Here is a 20985-nt window from a genome sequence, read left to right on the forward strand (position 1 = left end):
GTTGTAAGTCTGCTGATTAACATCACGAAAACTTGATGACAGAATTAATGGAATGCAGTCAATATTCTGTAATTCGAAGTGTTAACTCCTTCAAAATTTCTGCGGCGTTAAATCCTGGTTAATCTTAAAATTTCCCAAATATCTTGTCTCAAGATAAAGAGAACTATGTGACGCACACAACTGTAAACGTCTACCTGCAGACATACCTGATAGCTTCCTGCTTCGTATTCAGGAAGTTTGGGTTCGAATCACGGCTTCGTGATTTTCACCGGAACGTATAGACAATTGGAGGCTGCCGTTAAGTAAATTAAAAATTGTCAACCAGGAAACGTCTGCCACGATCAGTTTAAAAACAGATTATAGCTTTCTGGTTTGTGACATCGTGTAGAATTGTAAGTCGTCACTTCTACCCTCAAGATGTTGGCTGTGTGTTCGTGTGAGATGTTGGCAATCATCTGTACACTACGATATGAACTCTCGCCGTTTTGAAAACATTTCTAAGTATCGATATTGACATGTTAACGGTCGAAAGTAGCGCCCTAAGATTTCAAAAATTAGGGCCGTTGTATGTCGAGGAGGAATTGATGTTAACGCGACTTCGAATACAATCGTCAGTTGCGATGGCGATGCAATTTTACTAATGGAATCTTGTTTTACTCCGCTTTTCATATTTTATCTTCCCTTGTTTTCAACTCTTCGTTACCTACATCACAAATTTTATCACGAAATTTAAATATACCGCGTACTTCTCCCCATGTACGCCAATTACTGACTTTAGAAAATAAAAGAGAAATTATATTTTCTCGTTTTTGTTTTAGGATTTCCACTATTATACAATCAGGTCCGCTTTAAATTAAGATCGGGAACAGGGAATTTCAAAGGACAATATCCGTATATCATGAAGTACATTTTGATAAAACGGCTCTACCAGAATCAAACGGTATCGTGTGTGAGTGTGTAATGTAGACAAAGGACAGCGGCTTCAGTAGTATGCAGCTATGAAATCAGGTTTCACAGCTGACCAGCTCCACACTACCGGACCGTTTTGGTCTCTTTCATAGCACAAAACTCTATACTCTACGTCAAATCGATTCTCCCCCACACTACTCCCTTCAAACATCAAGAAAACCAATGTTCTACTCCGTTTTAAACATAACGAGTTACGGTCAGACTCATTGTTCGTAAATACTCCATTATTCAGACAGTATAACGTAAAATGTGTTTAAAGTCCATGGATTTACATTTTATATTTGGTCGGCTTGTGTTGATAATTATTTTACTTCGTTACAGCGTTCTCTAGCGTAAACTTGTTTAGTTGTTGTGAAAATGTATTTACATAAACCAGAAATACGGAACATTAATTGCAGGTATCAGCGTCTTAACTTCGTAATACAGATTGTCGCTCCAAAATGTACACGTAGTTTGCTGCGTTATGCGAGTAATTGTGTCGGCAGAATACGAGGACAAAAGACAGGTCACACACAGTGGAGTGAGCGCATGGTAATTTGTTACGAAAAGGTCAACAGAAGACTGCGTTTTAGAGCCGATGCATAATGAATTTTATACACTTAAAATAGTCGCTCATGAATAAATTAAAATTAACCTTAAATCTGATGTGTAAACAACAAAGTTCAAAATAACGAAGTATGAACGGATTAAAAATAAACGTATGAGTTAAAAGTATTACTATTGATGAGTTGAATTTAACTATGATAGTTTGTGAATTGAATGAAATTTTTTACATAAATTAAAAAGGACTACTCTTTAAAATATCCAAGTATTTTTGATGTTCTGTTTCAATAAAGAGTGGTATTTGACTGTTGTTATATATGCGTTGGTTGTAGGTTAGTGTAATGCTCTAGTGTCTAATAACCTCTTATGTTTCGCTTAATTCAAGAACTTCCTCTTTGATCCAAATCTGGAGACATCTATACATGTGTTGCTTCTCAGAGATTACTTAAATCAACACTTATATTTCATTTTCTAGAAGAAAATAATGTTGTGTAAGTATGCCTTCTTAAAAAAGTTTTGAAGTAAAATGAACCCCTCTCGCTGGGACGAGCAATTAGATTCTGAGTTCTTTTTACGTCCTTTGATGGATGATAATGAAAATGGAAAGGAGAAAATTAAAACTGGGGACTGGCTGCTACCTAGTGGAGGTGACGACAAGTAATTGATTTCTGCCTCCGTTTCAGCTGTCTGCAAGACAGGTCGAAGATCAAACTTAGGCCCGCGTGTTCTTACGCCTTTACCTAAAGGATGGTTGTATTCTGGGTTGTAGTTCCGACTATTCTGGCAGAAGTTTACCGACGTTTCAGAGTCCCTTGCTGTCTCCATCTCCAGGGCGATGAGTCTTACCACCGTGATAACCTCAAATTCTATTTAGTCCCAGCCATCTTTAGCTAGTTCCTTATTAATGTCTCGCTTTGCTGATGGAGTCTTCACATTTCGAGAATCAGTTCATTAATTTAAGAACAAATTAGATATACGCCTATAGTCTGAAGGCCTTGACATTTTATATGGATGGCGTTTCACAAATTGGACCTACTTCCGAAACGTCGTGTGTATCAAATTACCTCAAAAATGTAAAATATACAACATCGTACTCAATAATAAATCAACCACTGCTATAGAATTTTACAGAGGCCACTAGTTTATTCCACCTTTTGTTATTTTTTAAATCAGTAAATCACTATGGCGGTCGTGCGAATTTGTAACAATGTTTGAAGAAATCTTTGAAAGGTATGTTGGTTTGGTTGATTCTTTTGTGATGTCAAGAATGTCGGCTACACGAAATGTGGTTTAGCTTTTGGTTTGATAGCCGTCGTTAATGAAGAATGAAATTCTGTGTCGAAACAGGTCATAAACTTGTCCACAAAATATGTCAAGTTTCATGAAGCTTTTGTAAATACGTTATTAATTTTAAACATGGCTACCGTGTAACTCGGATGTAATTAATGGTAACTGCGAACAGAATTTGATTTAATGATGCTTAATTTTTACCATTTCCTGCTGTCTTTACCATTCAGAATGAAACATCTGAAGAAAAGCAGATGAATTGTAGGACGGAATTGAGTAGGATGTACGTATGAGGAAGCTTCTATCAAAGATGCCGGAAACCATTCAAAAAGGCTTTTGTCTGTTGTATGAATTTTGTATATCTCGCTGAGGAATGTTGTGTAATGTCTGCATATTGCAAGAACCAGTCCACCTATATATACGACAAGTAGTAGAAATGTTTCCCGTTTTGATGTAACTGTAAACTTGCTGTAACAAGGAAGACGGTTTCCTCTTGTCTTTTGAGTGTGTGGAACGTCCACCATAGCTAATCTTCCGACTGAAAACATTTTAGAAACTGCTTTCGGTCACTGTACTAAGTGGCTGGCAGGGGAAGGTGGGGGGAGGGCGGATAGCTTCAGACGAAAACGAGATTTCTCTGACTTCCTCTTATCCTTGTCATCTTCCGCGAAGTAATCTTGTACCGCGTCACCATGGCAACGTCGGAACTAACCTTGTTTCGCAGCCTGTCTTTCCGACTCCGTTCTCTATACCATCCAATATTTTACCATTCTGATTTGATCTTCCTCCTGTCTGTTCTTGGTCGTCTATGGACTTAATGTTTCGTCCCGTTATGGAAATGAATTATCCGCTGAATTAGAATTGATGGTAAAACTTGATTTCCTACCTCCAGTTTCCCCACGCGCCATCACGCGTGTTTTGAAAACGCTGACGTGTGTAAATTTAAAGGGAATATTTTTTACGATGTTGTGTCGGTTATGTTTTTAGTGGGGGTGTTATGACGTCACTTCTAATTCTTTAACAGAGACTGCTGGAGTTAGGGACCAGAGAAGTAATTTTGTATGAGTTGTTAAACAATTATGAATCAACTGTTTACGTCGCCGAACAGGGAAGGGAATTTAACTAAGGATTATGTAAAGATTTTTAAATCGGGTTTGTATATACTTTTGATATAAATATGTTTTAATGTTAATAAATTTAACAGTGCCTTGTGTTTCGTCCGCTAGTGACTAGCATCGGGTTTATCAATCTATTGCATGATTACACTACGTATACTAATTAAAATATGACGACTGCATTTTACCGTTCGAAGGCATTTCGTGAGATTTGTGACTCAGTTTTATTATGAAGGTTTTTATCCTGATTGTTACCATTTCCTCCTGAAAGTCACCGTGTAATTTTTATAAAATTAGTGTATTATTGACCCGTAGTTGTGTGATAGATGTCCGTAGGCGTTGTTCTCGAACTTTGTTCTTTAGTGAGGTCTTTCCTCTGTCTTGGTAGCTGTGTGGAATCAGAGTAAGGCAATCCCAGTTACAAGTGTGATACATTGCGTTTACTGATAAAGTTGAACGCAACTGTTACTTCCTGACTCGCGGCAGGAACTGATATAACGTAGGTCAAGTTATCTTATTGGTTTTTGTGGACTGTTATTTGACTCGTATAAGGAAAACCTTGTAGTTTTTGGCGATGAATCATGAAGTTTCAACCTGGAGCCGGGAAGTGATAGCTGCGTTCAACTTTACCAGTGAATACGCTGTATATGTCAATCGTTTTTTGCGCACAATACAAGAATTTGATGCATCGTGGGCTTATCTGACCTTATGTTTTGTCTCTTAATCTTTTTCACGGATTACGACAAACGTGGAATTTACTCTGAAAAATTTTGAGAGCGTAATTTTGGTAGAGTCCACAAGAATAAAGTCTTATCAGTATATTGTTATTAAAAAGTTCACTATGACGCTAGTCTCCATATTTTTTTTATTTTTTTATTTTGCACTACGCTTGTGTCAGGAACCTCGCAGCGAAGCTACCAGGTGTCGAGTGAATTATTATTCCATGCACTCCATGCAGATCGTGAATGGATGACCCTCCCACCCGATTTGCAATTCCACTCGCACGAATCTTCCCCCTTCTATTTCGCCCCAATTAGGGAGCAGACACAGGGTTGTGTGTATAGTAACATGTCTATATACGTAAACCTCTCACACGATGTGGCATTGTTAAGGGAAGCTAAACCCCAGGTATAAGCCACGTGTACTAACATGAAACTTTAACTTCAGTTTCTGATATTCTAAGCACGTGAAATAGTCACGTGAGACTTGGATAGGTTTTCAGTAGGCGATGTTTCCACCACCCACCAACCCAGGTCATCACATCTGTACTTCGCAGCCACGGTGTTCACAAAGAAAAATTCGTGCCTGGTTTATTGAAAGTGTATGAAGACGAACCGGACATAGGGGATCAGTATGTTTATAGATACGTTCAGTCCTGTTCCGAATTTAAAGCTGACTGCCCAGTGGTGTCTAAATCCCTTTTATTCGACGTGTGTGTGTGTGTGTGTGTGTGTATATATATATATATATTATACACTCCCCCCAATATATATATATATATATATATATATATATATATATATATATATTGGGGGAGTGTATAATTTTTCTGCTTCGTTCATGTACGCTAGCCACTTTTCTGTATTTTTTTTATTTATTGAATAATTATCTTGCGCTTTCCAATTTTATTTATTTTTGAATTTGTTTTATTTGGTACGTTTCTATGCATTTCTTAATTTCACTTACTTTGCTTGAATGTTTTTAAAATATTTGTTTTTCTTCATATAAATATGACTCTTATATTTAAGTATAAGAAGTACTGTCACTTTATAAAATATGGAATTTATGTTTTTTCATTATTTACGCAGAGCTACGTTTTAGTGGTTGTATAATGATAACCAATTATGCTTTGTTTTCCGGAAAGTCCTGTTTAGAATTCCTGCTTGGACACTGGAAATCCTCACTGAGGCTTTTGTGGTTTTCCTTAGCCCCTGTTGGGAAATTCCTTAATATTATCTTTAAGTAAATCGTAACTGCTTACTCTGAAATCCTAATCTTTTATCCATTAATGAAACCCCAACTATTTCCAGTTCAACGTTAAACTTCGTAAGAAACTGACTAAGTTTAACCCAGGATAGGCGTAAATAGTTATAAAGTTTCTCTTTCTTTCTTTTTTTTCTCTCCACCAACAGGTTTTGAAATCTTCCGCATTTATATACACTCTGCAGAAAATTGTCGATTGCACAACTCTGTCCTGAATTCCACGATATCCGTATCCGTGTGACTTCACCACACATTATTATGAAGGTCATCAAATAACGGAAGATGCAGAAAATAAGTTGAAAAGGACAATAATTGTAGTAGGCAGAGGGGGAAGACCACTTGTAAAACGAAGGCGGAGATGTAATGGAAATATTCAAATATCTGACGTTCTTTGTGTTGCTCATGCGGTAATATATAAACTCTTGTCTTCTGGCGTGTTGCGCCGTATAGTATTGTTTTTCTACGGTTACAACTCAGAATACCAAAATCTACAATATTAAAATGGATCTTAAAGAGGTTGTGAGGTTGATCGGATTTTATGGCTTAGGATACGATTGCAAACACTACTCACCTTTCGGGAAATTTGTTTGCGTTGTATAATATAGTTGGATTGGGCAGTTTGGAGTGACAGGGAATCTGTTTGTTAGGGTCCATAGTTTCCAATGCATGCCCGCTGGTCCGGTGGGAGGGGTGGAACGAACGGCTAGGGTCACGGGAACTTTACATGATGACGTGTACAAGTGGCACTCCACGCCAGCTCATTCAGGACGTACCTTCTTTGGAGTGAAATCAGGATTCATTGGAGCGAACGTTGCTTCGTGCCTGTAAAGCCTCGAGTTCTTCAATTCTGTGGGTCTAGTTAACGCACAGCGCTTCAAGATCTGCGTTTGTAAACGGAACTCGACGAAGCGTGGTCCGTGTACGGTACATGGAATCAAAATCATGGCTACACGGTTTATTTGAGATACTATTAGTGTGGGAGAGCTCTTCAGATTTGATCTTCTATCCGTAAACACGACACGTGAATGTACGTTTTCATTTTGTCTTCAGTTATTTTTGATTAGGCCCAGTAGTCGGTTGTCGTGTTGTTTAGAATTAGTGTCTGAAATAAATATGTTAACATTTTAATGAGGGTTTAACCCGTTGCAGGGCAGGATAGCAAAATACAGAAAGATGAGGATGTAGGCCTGTACCATTGCCCCTTGAGAGACTCGAACACGCTCTCCCAGTTTTCGAGCCATTCAAGACCGTAACACTCCATAGGCCATGTCACTGTAACCGGCTGAAGATCGTATTTATCCAGACATTTTTTTTCTCTATCGTTCCAAATAACTGTTCCCGTCTGTGTTTGAGTCGAAAATATTTTAGCTACCCCACCAACTGTCTATTTCATATACTTCAATCATAAATTGCTCGTGTTAATGCATTTTTTTATTACAGTTGTTTGTTAGAAGCCGTGGCTGCTTCCTAGCAAGTCAGCGTAGCTGTAAGGAGTCTGATTTACAATCTGGAAGAATTATTAAGTGAGATATTTAACGCAGACTTTCATGAGGATTTAAAAACATGTTTGATTTCTGTTGTGACGAGTCGATGCATTCCTCAAAGTGCTAATCAGTATGACGTGTCCTGGTTCTTAATTTGACCTTCAGTAACCTGGGCATTTTCTGAAAGAAAAAGGTCCAATTAAATATTGACATTAACAAAGTATTTTCTTATATCAGGAGAAGGAAAAAATAAGCTTTGTGGAAAAAATGAGATATAATGATTTTCTGAGAGGAAGTGCATTTTGTTTAGAAGGTTCCCAGGCAATGTTCTCTCGTCCTTTTGATAAGGATAGTATAAGAGTGGAGACATTTGAGTGGCACGTATAAAAGCTTGTGAAAGAGTGGCGGAAATTTGAATTTCTTTTTAAGGAACGTTAAGATTATAATTTGGGAAGTTTAGCAATGTGGTGTCCTGCATATCAAGAGGGTAATTTTAAAACGTTAAATCGGCTTGGCTATATGGGAATCATGCGGCAGCAAGTTTGAATTTGGGATCCATCTAAGTATTTGCTTAAGGACATAGAAAGCCTGTGTTGAGATCGCTGACCACAAGATCTTCCGGATGTATACCAGCAGTCAGGCAAACAGAATAATATGGTAGCCCGCTAAGGGCTTTCTTAACATGCGTGCCTGCACAAGATGTTAGTGATACAATAATCTAGATGTTTGACATAATTAGTTAGGTTTACATACTCTCTGTATTTTAATCCCCAAGTTCATCGGAATAATATTTAAAAAGTAATTTCTTACCTCAAAGAAAACACTACAAAGATCAGTGTTCATGTTTTTTTTAAAAATAAATATTCATAAGCAGGTGACTCTGAAAAGTTCCTAAATATGTCAGCTGCAGAGATTTTGGCGACTTCCAACCAGAATCACCTCGCGTAAGCGTGACCAGTTGGTAGAAATTTACTTTAATGATCACCCTGTAGCAGCAGACATATTGTATTGGCCGTGATTGGTTCATTTGTGACGGACTGCTCAAACTAAACTAATTGACTAGCAGCTGTATGAGGGGAATTCTGAATGTGGAGGCTAGGGGATGATTGTGTCAGTGAGAGGGTTGTATTGAGTTAACTTACCCGGTGCTTGCTTTTCGTATGTTGATGGACTTACATTTAGTAAGGGTAGCTTTTAGGGTCAGTAAGGGATTGTGTTAATGTGGAAATCCTGCCTTCCCCAGTACCTTGGTCTCATGTACATTACAATTCTTGTGCCTCTTGTAAACGTCATCAAATTTCTAAGGTCACAGAAAAAATCTAGAGTTGCATCACGAAGAGTGGAGCCCGGGCGAGTGAAGACAGCTCTAAAGGCACAGCGTAGCAACTCTGTACTGATGACTTATAGCCGTGCGGTAAGGGAAGTGAAGTCCTTCATTGACCTTGAAGCAGGCAATTTTGTGACGGCTGTCGTGGTACCACAGAAGAACCTTTATATTGCTCTCTGGTTCTGGAGACATTGTTCTTGTTACGGCATTAAAACGCTTTGCACATGCCTGTCCCTGACATCTTATGTCATGATGGGGCATTGTCGTCGTTAGGATTGGATTTCCAGGCATTTGACTGCGTCTGAATATGCTCACTGGCTTAAGCCGTGCCTCCCCTTGAGAGAGCCAACGCAGATGCAGCAGAGTCAGGCTGAAGTATGCAAAACCGACTATTTTTCGATTGCAGTTAACATTATGTTATTGGGCTGGATATAATATAAATTATAAGTCAAATAAAATACGCCTACTTACAAAATATTATGGGTAATTTTATATGCTCATAACGTTTTTGAAGGTACCATAAGTTTTATTGTTACAAAAAATTGCAGTATTTTTTATAGTGCATAAACTTATTTCATATAATATAATTTTATCATATTGTTTAGAGCAAACAGCACTTCACTTTTTTCCCTGAGGTTCACACGAAATACATAAAATCTATGGATAAAATGCAAATTTATTGAATTTTGAAGCAGGTGGTTCATGTGGTTACCATTGTGCTTTATGAGATTACGTATACTGTGAGTTGCTTAAAAAGATGTTGGTCTTATGGGTTATTGCGCCGTGGAGTCTGATTGAAGTTTGCCTACTTTTGAGAGGTCTTTGCTGCCTCCGTCTTCAGACTCAACCGTGAAAACCTCAAATCTTACTTTGTTTAAATATGTTCTGCATATTAACAAGTTAAAGTAACTTCCGTAACTAGTTAAATTAAAACTGTAATTGTAATTAATATGTACGTAACTGACATCATTGAGTTCAATTCGATCAGATTTCCTTATCTGTTTGCGTTTTCCCAACTCTGCAGTCGGTGATTTTTTTATGGAACTTGGAACACGTAAAGAATGAAACTACAGTACAATTTTCATGTTCTATATAAAGGTGTAACATTAGTATGAGTGAGTTACGTTGTAAATTATTCTAAGCCTGGAGGAAAAGAATGAGTATGTCTCCAGTGAAGGAGATATGACCCCCAAAAGGTTAGAAATATAACACGCGATGTAAGTTTGATTCAGCAGCGCCCTTGAGGATATTTTTAAGAACTCGCATCACGTTGCTTGGCCTCTCTGCACTAACAATTGAAGAACGCAGGGCCGCAATCTACTGTTCTGAATTGAAAGTGATCGTGGGTTGAAAGGTCCAGTTCTGATGTAGCTCATCCGTCTCAGCTTTCTTCTTATCTCAAGATTCAATGAAGTCTATTCATAGATTCATCGCTCGTGAACTTAATAAAGTGTGTAGGATCGATTTAAACAAGATTAAACTTCCGATCACACGCATTGGCATATTTCGTAACGAAAACTGAAAAGCTTATTTATAACAGAGAGTAACGGGGAATCCCATGAACTATAAAGGTACAATTTGGCTGCACGCGACAGAGACAAGCGACCGAGACTGGTCGATTCCTGTCTGCTCTCTGTACAATCGTATGAAGTACAATTACGAGCGCGAGGCAAAGCACAGGAGACCGCTCTAGGACCAGTAGTGTCTCGCGACGGGCTCAGGCAGCACGTGTGTTGTTGAGTAAAATAATGGCAGAAATTAAATTTACTGGTGACCAAGATGAGCAATTGGTAGAATTAGTAGCAGAAAACGACCACTGACCACCGACAGAAAGATCCTTCTTCACGTCTGGTTTTGAATATTGAACTCGTAGGTTTTCTTTGTTTCTTTCGCAACAAATAACACAGCAACACATCATCTTCTTCGAGTAACCTTTTTAGAAGCATTTTTGTACTCATTTTTCACAGAATATGTGCACGTATGTCTCAACAAAACAAAGAAAACAAACACTTTGCCGCATATCTCGGTCGTCACCTCAAAAATGTGTGGCGACAAGCTGCGATGTGTCCGTCTCCCGTCTCTGTCGCCTGCCTCGGTCGCTTGTCTCTGTCGCGTGCAGCCAAATTGTACCTTAAGAGTGACATTATCACAATTTAATTCCGTCCGACTATTACCCGAATATCTGAATACATCAGAAACTTGCGTCACTGGTAGAGGTCAAATATGGTCTGTTTATATCGCCCTCGATATTATTAGTTGCCAAGTTACAGCATCAGTCTTGTTATTTTTGTGTCATACCTCGTAGAACACAACTTATTGACCAAACCATTGTTATTTGTAACGTGTATACGACTTGTTGCACAAAACATGTATGAAGAAATGATTTACCACTGTTGACATTATAAATATACATTTTGCCTTTATGTAGGAAATTAAGCTAAAAGAAGGGTTTACGTAATTTGAGAGAGAATCGAAGTAAATATATTATTTTGTGGAAGTACAAATTTGTTACGCAACCATAATTTAATATGAACGATTGTGAACCAACGAGTTAGTTAGTTTATCATGGGAAAGTTGTGTAGTGCGGATTGCAATGGCTGTATTATTATTATTAGTTTAATATGTTGTAGTTTATGTGCAAAGTGTTACAAGTACACCCTGATATCGGAAACAATTCACAAACTCGTAAACAGAAAACGATCTTTGAATAATTAAATTTACATTTCATCTGTATTACAACTGCAGCTATTAATTTTTTGTACAGGAGATCGCAAGCCACTCAGCCCATAGCTAAATATAATATCTATTATTACTTATCAGATTATAATTGCATGCTAATGTTGTTATTACGTAATTACAACATTTGTTGCAGGTGTTCTTTTCCCTGCTGGTAGACGTAATTCAACCCAGTTTTAAATTTTCAAAAAAACTGTGCGAAGAATGTTATTGATTCTTGCAAGCTGCGTTACATTGTTGTTTTTAGTTGTTAAAACTCCATGGATTGTTTTTGTAGACCGATTGCATTCGAAAATAATGTTTAACAATAAACAGGCCCTGCATTGTTGAAAACGGAATAATGTTTGTTGCACAAACAGTTGACTAAATACCAGCGAATACGAAAAGTTGTGTCGCACCACCTTGCTGGGATGAGAGGATACTAATTTTGCCATTAGGCATGGCAAATTGAAATTTCCCTATCACACTAACAAAATATTTACCTTTAAACTTCGTGTTTCATGACTCGTGGGGATGCACTGTCTTTTAGCCTTGTCTGTCTTGTTTCTGCGTAATGCAATGATAATTTTGGGTGTTTGCTTTCGTGTCAAGATATCTGTATGAAGCGTTGTGTCTGAGGTAATCAAGCTTGGGGTGTTTGTTGGCTCAGTGGTTAATTGTTGAATTTTCGCACAGATCTGTAATTGCTTAGTTTTTTATTTCGAAATTATTATTCCAAGCATGCGAAATAATGACTAGGCCTTTATAGTGTATTTACCCTTGTTCCGTAATTATTATTAGCATGGTACTTTACAAGTATAAAGACAGATTAATTCAAATTAGGTCGAATGTTAATATAGACATAACTGCGTTAGAGCAAGGCTCTCTTTTACGTTTCAGCAAGATAAGTAATTAACTTGTGATCGTCGAATGACGAAGTAATTGATGTTCGCATCCATAGCGTTGCCTAGGAAACGTAAATGAACTAGGAAGAGTAAATATTAGTAGTAGTGGAACTAACATCTGCCACGAGAAACGTGCCACCGTCTAAGGAACGTTCCTCCGTCATGTGATGTATTACTAAATGTCATGGTCACTGAGTTTCACAGAGGCGCCACTTTCGCTCGATTGATTAAATACAGCTGCTTTTCGACGCGTGTTTCCTGTGCAGTGGCCGTCATTAAACGGTTTTGATTCTCATTCGTTTTAAATTCGTGATTTTGTTTTTCAAATATAGTCTCGATTTCCCACTTGATTTTCTGTTTATATGTTTCGGCACCGTGGTTCCGATTATCGCCTCACTATCTCGTCCACACTGCATTCAAAAGGGAAATTTTGTGTCGTATTTTCTTCTTCTTATGATCAGTTTAAGTAATTTGCATTTGGTCCTTGTGGCCGTTTATTTTTATATCGACAAATGACATTTCTTTCTCACCGTTTATCTGTGCGCGATCAGGGCACCTGTTGTAGTGTCTCAGAGGTTTTTTGTTTTTTCGTAGGTTATTTAAGCAAATGGTGGGATACTATCTTAAAATAGGCTTTAATAATTTTCTTCTTAATTTATTTTTCGCTACAAAATTTATATTCGGCACAATGTAATACGTACTGCCGATAAGACATTTGCAAATATAGTTTGGAATATTCTGTTACAGGCCTGTTCAAAACACACCTCTCGATTTCTGTTCCAGACTGCAGACACAAAACGTTTCTTAGAGTAGTACCCACACCACAGTTCAGTTGGTCATATGTAGTACCACATAAGTTAACTTTTTTAGATAATTGACTATAATTGACTCCAGAGGTAAATGCATCGTATACCACAAGAATCACGCCAGCACGTGGGCAGCCTTATCTATCTGCTGTTTCTGTAAACTGACATGAGTCCTGGACTGATGCTATTCAGTATATACTACGTTTTTCTTTAGGTTTTGACCATAAAGAACATTGAAACTACTCACCCTGGCAGTGGGGGGGGGGGGGGGAAACATCCACCAATGTTCCTTCGGTATTATGCGGGTACTAGCAACACAACACGAGTTCAAAAATAACTTCCGCTTATAACTCGAGATGCAGACGATATTAGTGAACAACTAGCCAATTATTCCTGGGGAAAACCAGACAAATCGTAAAATAAATAATGTTGTCTAGCATGGTTTTCTTTCAGTTTTATCTGAAATGAGTTTTGTGCACTCGTGTGGTTTCAGTACTGACTGAGCAAATTAACATTTTTTTATGAATTACATAATTAGCTAGATTTTTTGCTGGAACTACGAACGATTCTACTGTTTGGATTCGATGCAGGAACCTCGAGCCGAATTCCTTTTATGTCTTAGACTGTGACTGTTGAATAAGAAGAGAAATCTCGGTTATGTCTACCGGTAGAGACTTGGAGAGCATTCCAAATGTAATGCAGAAGCAGCGAGCCGTGCTGAAACATGGTAGAGTTCGCTCCGAGGAACTCTGAAGTAGCCATTATTCAGTGCAGTTGGCTGCGTTTATAGAACAGTGTAAGGGAAACTGCGTTTGTTTGTTTTCTTTTTAGACCCACAGAGTTTCTTACATTGGCATCTACAAGTTTATACTCTAAACGATTTAGTCTGTCGCTCAAAGTCAACCTTTTACTCAACCCGTCATTGAAGAGCTGTACTTTATGGAGTCTTTGCATTTTTGAAGTCATTCAGGCTGACAGCTTTATTATTGTGCACCAAATAAATACATTCAGTAATTTCTTAGTTGAAATAAGCTCACTGACATTACCTCTATATTACGGGTTAATTTTGCCTTTTTGTGTAATTATTTCTAAGGCATTAGTAAGTCGACATTAGTCCGCGTATAATCTTTGGTATTTTTGTCAGTTTCTATAAAGAAGTTTCCAGTATATACTTTTTGATAGTAATTGAACAATTGAAATCGAATTGAAATAAGACTAATTTTATGCGAGAGTTATGTCCATCAACGATGTAAACACTTCAAGTATAATTTATTTATATATTTTATTCAGGAATACTAGAAGCCCAGTCATGAAACATTACGTTTTGTTTTAGTTCATTACGTGGGAGAACCGTGTACGACGTTTAATAAAAATATTCATTTCGTAAAGTTCCGAAAAATGTTTCGTGGTGCATGACTACTCTGTTCTCAAAGGTTAATGAGGTTTCTTGTCTGCGTGACTTTATTTCTTAGAAATTACGAAGTTAGTGGCTCGTAATATCTCTAAATTACATCTAACTTGTTGAAACTTTTGATTACTGTATTTCTGATAACGGTTCTCTGGTAAATGAAAGGATTCTTTATGTAATTCTGTAATTGTGCCAGTATTTCATATAAAGAACTCGTTGAAAAGACACTTATTTGTTTCTCCATTCGCTTTAAGCTTTTTCACATTCACTGAGCTGTAAACCCTGCATCGTGTTTACATTGTAAACGTAGCACATTTACATGCGTTAGAGGCCTTTGTGTGGTACCACAGCTGAAGAGATGTTATCATCCACATTGAAAATCCGTAATTATGAATTATGCTCAAGTCTGTATAGAAATAATTTAAGTTGTAAGCACAACCGACTTTCAAGGAGCCAGTTTATAACCCGGCGACAGTTTTCATTTATCATATAGCTAACTACATTCAAAACACAACTCCGTTCCGTGTTACTCAATAATAAGACCGAACGTCGAATCCGAAAGGTTAGCACGCATGCTTTGTGTTCTGGAGGCCCGGGTTTATCTCGGTCTTGAGAGTGGTTGTCCTCATAGAATATTTCCTGTATGAAAATGGCAGGGTAGTAGCTAGAATTAGACCACGACCACTTATTTCCACATTCTTTACGAGTCGTTGTTGAAATCATTCCATTATCCGACTCTAAGTATTTGAGTTATTGAAAGGTCGTTAAATAAAACCACCACCATCATCTTCACTTGTCAAAATGTACCGTTAGTCTTATTAAAAACGCGAGGTAAACGAACATGTATTAATGTCTTCCTCTTTGGTTCTTGCGGCGTCTAATGTTATGAAAAATTACTAACGAAGACAAGGACTTTGGGGTTCTGTTGGTTATTATATGCCGCGGAAATGGGGTAGCGAAGCCACGATATAAACCCAGTAGATCTGTTCTATAAACATACATCTCTAGAAGATGGCTGTATTCTCAAATGTAGCTCCGTGGAGTCTGATACAACGCTCGTGAAGTTATAACAGACTACACGGACACTTCGTCCTACACACACATATAACGTATAATTTGATATTATTATTATTATTATTATTCAGTGTTCTGTCTGACGACAGGTCCATTGCTCTGCCCAAAAAGAGCTCTCCAGTTTTCCCTATTCTCAGCTTCTCGTTTCTCGTTTTAATTCCTGGAACTTCATCTTCTTTCCTTGTTTCAGATCGTGGTTAGCTGTATCAGTCTTCTTCCCAGTCCTCGCTTTCCTTCAACCTGGCCTTCTTATAATATGTCCCAGCCAGTTAGCTTTCCTTCGTGTAATCGCCTGCAGAATGTTTCTTTGCTCGTTGACTCACAATACTTCTTCGTTGGTCACTCGATCCGTCCACCTGATCTTCTCTATTCTTCTCCAACACGACATTTCGAAACTCTCCAGGTATTTCTGTTCCTTCTTCCTGAGTGTCCAAGTCTCTGCTCCATACAGCACGACACTCCATACGTAACACTTCACTAGTTTCTTCTTCAACTCCAAGCCCAACTTGCTAGTGAGAAGTATCCTCTTCTTGACGAAAGCTGCCTTGGCCATGGCTATCCTTGCTTTTACTTCCTTGGTGCATAGGGCGTCCGTCGTGATTATGCTTCCCAAGTACTTGAAGTGCTCCACATTCTCCAGCTGTTGGTTTCCAACTACAACGTTCAATGGTTCTGCTCTCGGTGCTATCCTCATTACCTTTGATTTTTCAATGTTGATTTCCATTCCATACTTGTCCATCATGTTCTCTTCCTTCGCCAATACTACTAAGTCGTCTGCATATTTTACAGTCTTTATCACTCTTCCTCCAATTTTGAAGTCTCCTGTTCCCTCCAGAGTTTCCTTGGCAAGCCATTCCCCGTACAGGTTAAAAAGAATTGGTGATAAGCAGCATCCCTGTCTTACACTTCTACCTATCTCAACGCCGTTGGTGTCTCCTGAGTCCAGTCTCACTTTGACTTTTTGGTGCATGTACAGGTTTTCGATTAGTCTTCTATCTGTCCAATCAATTCCAATTCTCTGTAGGATCCTCATTAATTTCTTCCATTTTACTCGATCGAAAGCCTTCTTCCAGTCGATGAAGCAGGCACATACTTCTTCCTTGACATCGAGAACTCTCTCTGAAATTATTCTCATAACTCCGATGGCATCTCTGGTTCCTCTTCCTCTCCTGAATCCAAATTGGTCGTCTCCCATCACTTCCTTTTTCTTCTTTTCTAGTCTTTTAGTCAGTATTATAATTTGATACACTGTATAAATAAAATTACAAACGATGTATTTGAGTCATTACGATGTATTCTTTAACATGGCATAAAGGCTTAAAATAAGGCACAGTAATGTAGTTACAGTGGTTACATGTTTATTTATCAAATTAATCGATTATTATTTATATATATATATATATTTTTTATAAAGAATTACACATAGAATAATAGTTTTTTAAATCCGCTGTTTTTTATCCTGTCCGTGATTTAGAATAAAAAAAGTTGAGAACCGTTGATGGCGATAATATAGTACAGATGGGACGTTACACGTATTAAATAGAGCATTTTCGTTCTTCTGTTGTTATTCCTGCTGCTACATCGTCTTTACGTTTCGTCTACGTAAAAGGAGATTCTATTGTGTGTGTGTCTACCATATCGTCTAGCGCGTCACACCAACCGACGTCTGTGCTGGAATGCCTGATGGAATCCTCTGACACCCCTCCGCCCCGCTCTTGTTACTCACATACCCTGACGAAGCTGTATGGGCCAGGACGCCCTCAGGATGGAATGAAACGGTGGGGGAGAGACGTCGTCGCCATAACACAAGCGTTCAGCGGCGCTAATGCCTGCCAAACACACCACATGCACTTCCAAAAACCAGTTATATAAGTTGGTGACGTCGTAACCCTTACGAATTCACGACTACGTATCGTGACTGAAAAATGAGACTTAACTAAATTTAAATTCCCTTAACCCTTTTAAAATAATGGTAACTATGTGTACCACAGCCTTCCATAATCGGTAACTAGATTTTATTCACATTCGTTTAATGGCATATACCGGTTGATTTGATCTTTTTAATGGAGTTGTATTGTGTGTTCTTTGCGGTAGGAACTGCATTTTTAAATACTGTTGAACGAATTTCGGCCTCAAGAGGATTACACCAATTTATAAACTGTTGGGTCGTACCACCCCACACACCTGCATCCATTCAAGATTCTTAAGCAGTGTAACGTGCCGGATATGTTTATTGTAAAACTACAAGAGATTTTCGATAAGAACCACTTAAGTTTCGTTTTAATACAAAAGCAGGAGCATGGCCTTAGAGCATTTGAAAATACGGCGTGAACATATAGTCTCGAAGATGCTGCATTAATATAAAACCAAGGACGTTCCATTGAAACATGGAATAATTTTAATCCTTGTAATCGAAACCGTCCATAATATTTTCAGTCCTGAAGATGGAGGCATATGTTTCTCCGAAACGCCGGTATCTACCTGTGAGTCTGCACGGCTTCACAACCCAGATAATCATCCTCACCTCCTTGAGAACACGATTCCCGCATCTTAATACTGATCTATCAGTGCATAACTGAAGTTCGCCGTACGACCATTTATGTAGTAGAATTTTGATCTCAGAGAATAATTTAATGGAGTCTTGTGTCTCTTACAAAGACAAAAGACGAGGATTTGGTGTGGATATTTGTGAGTGAGAAATTCAGAGACGTGGCTACCTGGAACACGTGAGCCATTGCTGACGTAAACAAATGACGTAGCTGTTATTGGATAGAGCTGGTTCTAGCTCTGAACAGAGTTTCTTATCAGGTGACCAGGAGATGGATAAAGGTCGTCCGGTCTGGAATTAGCCTCTTATTTTAATGCGTTGCTCTTCACGTGTGGCGAGAAACAAAACTTTTGAACGTTTGAATGACCGTGATACGTGTTTACTTAAAAAAGTAGTGTTAATTCTCCGCATCGATTCATCTTTTTAATTAATTGGTTCGAAATATATCACTAACTATTTTCATTGAGTATAATCTTAAGTAAAAAAGCTTATAGTTAATCTGCTGGTCAGTAAATTCCCGGACGCCGGATGCTTATTACCGTGCTGGCTAGAGCCCGTCACTAGACCTTGCCCTGAGCCAGCTGATTCTAAGCAAGAAACTCGCACACTCTTTTATTAAGGACATTTTTGTATCATCCTCACACAAAAACCTAGGTCCCACAGTGTTTTTACTTCATGTTACTTTACATCAATTTTGAATGGATATTTCATGGCCTCCATGCGTGCTACATGTCCCCCACATATCATACTCTTTAATGTTATTATTATGATAAGTGTAAGAGACTAATAAAGCATTGCCTTAATGATGGAGGCATAAAGCACTTCTGAAACGTCGGTAAACGTCTTCAGATTATTGCGCAACAACGTGAAGTCAGCCATCTTCATATTCGTCGCCGTGAGAACCTGAAAACTCACTTGGATTTTAATTGTTTCTGTTGTTTAAATGCTGTTAATCCACCATTTCCGTGCTTGTTGGTTTTTAAAAGGAAGAAGATTTACGCTATTATACTGATGCATGCTAACGCATAGTTTCTGTTGTTGAGAAGTCAGAAATCGATTTCTGTGACTGAGACATTTTTTTTTGTCGCTGATTTCTTACGAAAAGTAAATTTAGACCAGCAGAGGCAGTGATTGTAAGTGCGATATGTCGTGAGTAAAATGGAATTTGAAAAGGAGTAGAAGGTACGAAACTTAACGTGCGTGTGAATATTTTCCTCCTCCTCATGCTGCCTTATTAGTAAATATGTAAATGTTGCTCTGTTTTCTGGGTTATTTTATTGTTCGAATTTCATGACCGTGATTTTCACTTTCCATTATCAGATACTCCACTACACTTATTTTGGCTTTCTACGTTTCCCCATTCAAGCTAATACGTCTCAATCAGTTATGATAATAAAGTACCTTTAACTTTCCATCGGTATTGCGATTACTGTTAAAGTGGATATTATGCGTTATCCATCATCTTTAATTTCATCAAGGGATTTTACATTGAATAAAATAGTGAATAAATTAAATACATTTATATACTCATTACTGTCACTTCTCACCGCACACTGAAAACGTACAACATCGTGGCCTGTCAGGAAGTAGGATTTCTGTGGAAGGAAATGGTTTTAGTGTCAGTATCAAGACGACATAGCACTGAATCGGTCTGAAAACTTCCCTAACATGTAGTAGAATATTTCCCCAGAACGAGCCTGTAGAGTAGCACGCATCGCGTATCCATAATGAAGTGGAAGCAGAAGGGGAAACGACCTTGTTCTGCGGGTTTCTGTCCAAGAATTGTCTTCACAGATAAATGCATAACCGACGTATGTTCACGATCGTCAGTTAATTCATTTTCGTATCCGGAAAACAATCGAACAATTGCTATATCGTCAATGTTGATGTTTGTTTTGATAATTTATAACAAATTCGGGGTAACTGCTACTGTTTGTATTCTGTACAGAAATTACTTTAGAACACCCATGAAATATTTTATGTACGTCTCTGTCCACACATGGTTTATCTCAGAAACTTCGAGGATTTGGGTCTAATTTTGTAGCGGTGAATTTATTTCTTAGAGAGAATGGGATCTACTTATTTGAATTCACGGTTGGGTTTTGAAATGTTACCATTTTGTTTCCACACACGCTCTAAACATTAATGGAGCAGAAATCGAGGGGGGAAAAAAACTTTCATAATTCGAAATATGTACTTACTGAAGTTGACAGCCGCATGTTGATATGCACACATCAAACCGATATTCGAAACATCACACACGAACTGAAATATTCACACCGCGACATTTAGGGTAAACTGGCTAACAATTACGCTAATAACTCAGTGGGACATAGTGCTTCTTAAATCGTTGATAAATGACCAGATGGCCTTTATGGAACCATAAAATCATTACCGTCTTGACCAAAGTCCACATCTGGACGTATCTGGCGCCAGCAAAATTAATCTTGTCCACCCATCTATGCCTAGGTCTCCCCAGGCGTTGGTAACGGCGGAATAGCACTACGCATGCGTACTACGGTTCTATGACGTCATCCGTTCTTATACATATAGAGAGCAAAGTATACAGATTGAAGGAAGTTTGAGTGAATCGCTGTAGCCATTTGGATATGGATGCGAGTATACAATGTGAATTTCCATGCCGCGATTTGAATAACCACCGTTCAAGTCTGCTCACAGAAAATTCTAACGGTTAATTTATCAAATTTAAATCACGTCAAGTTACAATTTCAGAATGTAAAAGAAATACACATCAAAATTCCCTGGGAACTGTTGTCTTGGTTCGTATCTATATTTAAACCTCCGGTGTTGTCCATCGGTT

The 20985-nt window shown here is 38.2% G+C and overlaps 1 protein-coding gene across 6 annotated transcripts in view; it reads left to right on the top strand.

The window, feature by feature from the left end:
* The window catches only part of LOC110828453 (Krueppel-like factor 6), a 617820-nt gene that overhangs the window by 414217 nt on the left and 182618 nt on the right, over positions 1-20985 (top strand). The window lies entirely within an intron of this gene.

Source organism: Zootermopsis nevadensis, unplaced genomic scaffold, assembly GCF_977971745.1.
Source record: "Zootermopsis nevadensis isolate Lab colony 2312 unplaced genomic scaffold, Znev_1.0 Znev_ptg000011l, whole genome shotgun sequence".
Taxonomy (NCBI): Eukaryota; Metazoa; Arthropoda; class Insecta; order Blattodea; family Termopsidae; genus Zootermopsis; species Zootermopsis nevadensis.